At 37.5% G+C, this 6,000-nt stretch overlaps 1 protein-coding gene across 3 annotated transcripts in view; it reads right to left on the reverse strand.

Moving 5' to 3' along the window:
* Positions 1–3,540, reverse strand: part of ZZZ3 (zinc finger ZZ-type containing 3) — a 1,369,419-nt gene extending 1,365,879 nt beyond the window's left edge. For 2 of the 3 annotated variants that reach the window (XM_044085855.1, XM_044085854.1), the window contains exon 1: positions 3,177–3,540. The gene's annotated coding sequence lies outside the window, so the exon portion shown is untranslated. The remainder of the gene's footprint in view (positions 1–3,176) is intronic. The other variant, XM_044085853.1, reaches the window with a different exon arrangement.
* Between the last annotated feature and the right edge of the window lie 2,460 nt (positions 3,541–6,000).

Consider the following 6,000-nt stretch of genomic DNA (forward strand, 5'->3'; position numbering starts at 1 on the left):
TCCACTTGGAAATATAACCTTCTGCTTGTGTTTTATACAAATTATATAAAAAGCCTCAACTATGCAGCTCTAAAATATCCCTTCAAATCAGATAATTCTAAACCACCTTGCTCTATCAGAAGGATCAATAAATCCCATGTAACTCTCGCCATCTTCCCCTCTATTAATTATTGTCCACAACTTGTCTGTTTGATAAAAATATACCTGGCCTGCATATCAAACAAACAAGCGGAACTAAACACTTTTACTGCTTGTTATCTTACAATCGGTAAACAATATCTTCCAGTTGTGCTACACTCTCAAATCTACCACTTTAGACATCCAAATCCACTGTTCATATCTAGTACATTTATTTGCTCTTAGCAATCCCGTCTTTTAAAAGATGAAAGCATCCAATGTCACATTATTAAAAGAACTCTTAAAGACGTTCAACAAGAGATGCTACTTAGATGCCCCATTTAAGATAAAGATTAATAGTATCACACTTAATTAGCGTACAGTTCCACAGACGCATATTACTTATTTTATGGAGTTTCAAATTCCATTGGTCAATTTTTCATTCCAAAGGCCCTATTAATCACACTTGGTATGACTTTTCAGAATAAAGCTGCTGCAAATGTTAAAAGGTATAACCTACTGTACATACGTAACAATGATTTCTGAATGAAAAATTGACTGATGGAATTTATGAGAATTCAAATCCACCTCAAACAGGGGTACCAATTCCAATGTAAAGCAGAAACAGCCCCTACAATCCAGAGTCACATTTTGATGGGTTACTGTTAAGTAAACTTCATCCCAAGAACATATTCCCCAGTACGTAAGAATTATTCTCAATTACCTCCTGATCATGCTCCGATACCAGCCTTCCAGGACCTCTGCACATATATGCATTCTAAATTTGAATTCCCTAAATGAAAACGGAAAAAAATGCATTCCTCCCTCTCCCTTTTTATATATACATATCACACTATTATAGGACTAGTTTGTTATCAATTTTCATTATACTCTTAACCTGAGATTTTCTAAAGCAATGGTGCTCCTGTACTACATGCTACAAACTAGTGTACGGTTCTCTGCGGAATGTCTTGCATATACTTCTATACTACTCTCTACGGCTGAAAACAGGCGTACTACGATTACCTTGACAGTGGGTTGATCCAATCGTCAAATAATGAAGCAAGCCTCTGACTCACTAACTGCCATACACATGTTGCTCAATGGCATTTATGTTCAGTTACTGATTCTCCTTGTATTGGAAAAAATAAACTCAGACATCTATTTGGGTTACACACAAACTGATAACTAATCCTGTACCAAGCTCTGCATTTTCTTCGAAGCATCCCCATTCAGTGCATCCAAATGTCCACTAGTTCTTGCCAGTAAAGCAGATCCTTTGAAGGGAAGCATCGAAATTATCAGCCACCTGGATGAAAGCATGCAAATCTTTCAGGATTAAGGACAATATACATTTACCACCACACAGAACTGCATACGTTGCCATAACGGATTCACAGACTGAAAGCACATGGCAGTACCACTACTTCTGAAGTCTATTTTATGAGACTGAACAACCTCATAAAAATACAGAGCACAAAAAAGTTAATTCCACGGTGAAAAAAACCCAGCTATGACATGCTGAGCACTTCGCAGAAACATTTTTCTCCACAAAAATGATTCTCTACATTCATGAAGTCATTTTAACTCCTCTCCCGAAGCACTGAAATGTTAAGCAGATCCTCAGTCTCACAATAAAAGTAAATACTTTGGAAATCAAACCCATGTTAGGTGTTATGCCAGAAACACAACTGCGCTTAACCTAACCTAAAGACCATACAACACTCCAGACTTCCATGGCAGATCTATGTACCTTGGAAAAACGAGACGTTCTGAAAAGTGGTACTGTATCCACAATAACGAAAAAAGTGCTTATCAGTACATGGTTCCAACGCAATGACCTAGAAAACCACAGTTCAGGTGTCTTCTGTTGCAAAGTTTCAACCGTGTTGTTAGAAAAACTAAAGAGGTAAAAGGGAAGAGAATCCCTGCAAACTTGAAAATGATTCTACAGGAGGCAATAAATGAAAACGTTACAGTAATACAATAGACTAGTACGTGCTGCTCAGCATAAAACCACACTTGGAAATGAACCTCATGAGTCTAAGACGTATAAAATACCTTAAACAAAACCAAAATACTTCCTGTTCCAGTACATGTGGTGGCACAATGCAACTGAACTTCAAGAACATGTGCTCTCCTGCAGACAGCATTAACACAGCCCTAAGGAACCAATAAAAATGAATCTGTACACGAAGTAGTAGCAAGTTTACTTGTATGTTATAAATTAATGGTGAACATAACATTTTTTCGCCTGTGCACGGATAGCAATTAAACGCTTAAACCTGTATAAACTTTAAAAACACTATTCTCATCTACACATGATGAAGCGTGTTAAGTAGAGTGCACGCCTCATGCCAGTATAAGAGAACTGATTCAGCAGGGCCATTTCCAAACACAGAAAGAAAAATCTTGAAGAGCTGACAGCAAGGACTGAAAAAGAAACAGCACCTCTTGTCCTAAAGCGTTTACCAAGCGACCCCGCTTGCAAAAGCAAAACGTTTATAACTACTGTGCACGTGCATAAATAATACTATTAAGCAACGCACTGAAATACATTCGTTTTAAATAAACAACCACACAATCCCGCATTAGCTTGGTCGCACCCTGCGTCTGCTTATGTATGCAGCATACTGAACAGAAACAGCATTATGCCTGCTCGTATTCCAGTTCGAAAAAAACGTTTTGTGGGACTACTAAAAATTTTTAAACCGTTAACCTAAAACTTCCCAATGTAAACAGCTGCGGCTCCAGACCAATAAAACACAGTTTTATCCCAAATACTGCTTATAAACCCTGCCCGCCTTCTTCCCCGTGGCCAAATGGCCTGATCGCGGTATGGCAGGAGAAAAAAAAGAAACAAGGCTGCTGAACTGGAGAAGGCGATTCTTAGCGCCCTACCGCTGCATCTGACACAATTTCAACACAAGAACTAACAATTCACGACCGACTACAGAAAACTCATGAGACTGCATGTATGTAATCAGAAAGACGACAACAGTAGAGAAACTGTGAAATATACAGAAATGTTTTTTTCTAACCTGCTGAATTGCACTTACCTCACTTCCGCAATTTCTTTGCAACGAGCTTGGTAGCCGCCATGTTTCTATCCCCTGGCTGAGAGTCTCTACTGAATCCCACAATCCCGCCGCGGCGCGCAGGCAGTTGTAGGGCTGCACGCGCTGAGGGCAGTCATTGTGCATGGGGCTGCTGCATAGTGAGGTGGCATAAGCAGCTTGGTGTTCTGCATCATGCATGCATGCATGCAGCATATAACATTGATTCGTTCCACTTTGAGCTATTGCACGGATTTTGTTTGCATACACGGAGGTACTATTTTCATGATTGCATATTACAGTAGATTAAAGAAATACGGTAACTGCACAAGACAATACGTGTAATCTGACCAGATATTACAGCTTTCTTATTTTTGAGTGGGCGGTTAAACTCTGATAAGTTTAACACGTGCAATTACCGGTGTGAATTAAAGCAATGATGAAAGTATATAACTGTCGGCTATTAAGAGTATTTGTTGTTAGAAATTCCAGGAAGTGAACCTGGGTCTTGCAGGCACACCTAGTTTCATATCGGATTATTTTACAGCGTGGTCTATATTTGTGGTCTTGCTGTGTTTTTTAAACTGGAAAACATACTTATAAACATGTAATATCTTTTGTTTTTTCATCATATGAGCTATAGCACACCAAACGTTTTCAGGCAACAAGTGAATGTTTACAAACATTTTGCATAAACCTATAAATGCTGTAATTACAACTGATTCCGTACACTGTTCGTTAAAGCAAAGAAGAATGCGATTTCTCAAAAAATAAAAGTAAACACAACAACGTCTTTTACTTCCACTACGGTGTGTAACCTTTTAGGTGACGTAAGATATGTAATTGTTTTGTCAAGGCTTGGGGGCGGGGAGAGGGGCGTGGACACTGGACTCCTTTAAACCACCACCACTACCAAACTGCGCATTCCAAAAAAAGGGGGTGGGCAGAGTAAAGCGCCTTTGATCTAAACTATAACTGTTTTCGTGCACACAACTTTTACTTGAACTATTACTGTAATATAACCAAGCAAAGTAATAATTCCTTCATGCTATCATCTAGCAGTTTATTTGTGTTTTCTTCTTTTTAAAGGCTAAATATTTTAAAAATTAAACATTACTGAATACCCACCTGAGATCTTTATTATTAGACTTTATTGGTTGCTGTCAACATATTGACGTTTCCGTTTAGCCTACGTCCCGCACGCCAAACATAAAAAAAAAATACTTTCATTCATTTCTGAGATTTCAAATGTCCAGATTTTTCGTCTGATCCTCCAAAAACTTACGGTTTTCGGGCAACACAATGAAAGTTGATTCCTCTAAATAATGACATTTATTTGAGTTTCATACCTGATCTCCTTCAGAAAATGCATGCTATCGCAAAACCTGCTATTCTAACACATTTCTGATTTTATAAAACCAATATTTAAAACCTGCCTCTGATTTTGGGCACTCGACTCTCCATAATTTTTGGCTTTGTCCAGATTTCTTGCACTTACAGGGTGTGAGATATGGTTTATATATATATATATATATATATATATATATATATATTCAGCGTGTATTCCTACGAATATACACACGTATACTCGTAATATATATTTGTTTGATGTGACATTTGTGTGTCTTTAAACGTGTATTTATATGTAGACTAAGATAGGTAATACGTATACACACAAAATCTCATCTACATGTGTGTGTGTGTATATCTGTATCAGTATATCTATACATGTATATTTCTATATGTAGGCATCAACCCCCTCCCATTTTGTGGTATGAGGTAGGGGTGTCACATCAAAGCCAATGTTCGCACAGTTGGTCTGACATCCCAAATTCATGTACAAAGCGGGAAGGAAGGGTTTGAGGACGATACGTACATGTATACACAAACACACACACACACACACACACACACACACACATATATATATATATATATATATATATATATATAAATGATGTATGATGCACACATTATTGGATTTAGAAACTGAAACCAAAACAGGAAGCAAAAACATGCTGTAAGTGGGGGAAAAATAAAATACTGTATACACTACAGTGACCTCTTTTGGTAAAAAGGGAGGTGTTCGGTGACTGCTTAGGAATTAAATATTTAAGTTTGCAGTTTCATCACAGGCATTACTTTATTGCTTTTAAAGGTAGTATTGCTCATTTCAAAATAGGGTGCTAGGCAAAGCAGTTTCAGTCACAACTACAAGCAGCAAACAAGTCACAGAAATCACCACTACTGATGATAATTGTTTTTAACTATGTCTTCCTTTCTTATATTTTTTCAATATTATTTTTATTTATCCTTTATTAACCGGTTAAGACCCACTAAGCTATTGGCCTCTCTTCATGGAAGACTTGAGGTAGCATTTGTACTGCTAGGGGAAATTTGGAAAGGGTATCAGGGCACTTACCCTATTGTTCTGGGCACATTAGAAGCTTTAAACAGATATACTTGAGAAACATTTATGTTGTACTTTTGAGTCCGTACGGCACCTACAGCCTGTTGCACTCCTGAATTGTTACATTTGCTTTCCTTTGGCTTTTCTCATTGTCTGTGTCGTTGAAGTATGATCATCACTCACTGCTTCAGGTAGGACCTCACTGTCTGTGTAGAAGAATAAGAACTTCTAGTGAAATTATTCAAAATGATCCAGAAATTTCACATTACCTAGTGCAAAATACTCTGATGAGGAAAGTGTAAATCCCACAATTACTGTATAGTATAAATTATTATGAATGTTATCATGTCAGAAGCGGTACACGTTTTGTATTTTCTTCTAGGTTTTTATTTTTTTAACAGTAATGGCATTACAGGT

Source organism: Protopterus annectens, chromosome 10.part0, assembly GCF_019279795.1.
Source record: "Protopterus annectens isolate FY-2018-M chromosome 10.part0, PAN1.0, whole genome shotgun sequence".
Lineage (NCBI taxonomy): Eukaryota > Metazoa > Chordata > Ceratodontiformes > Protopteridae > Protopterus > Protopterus annectens.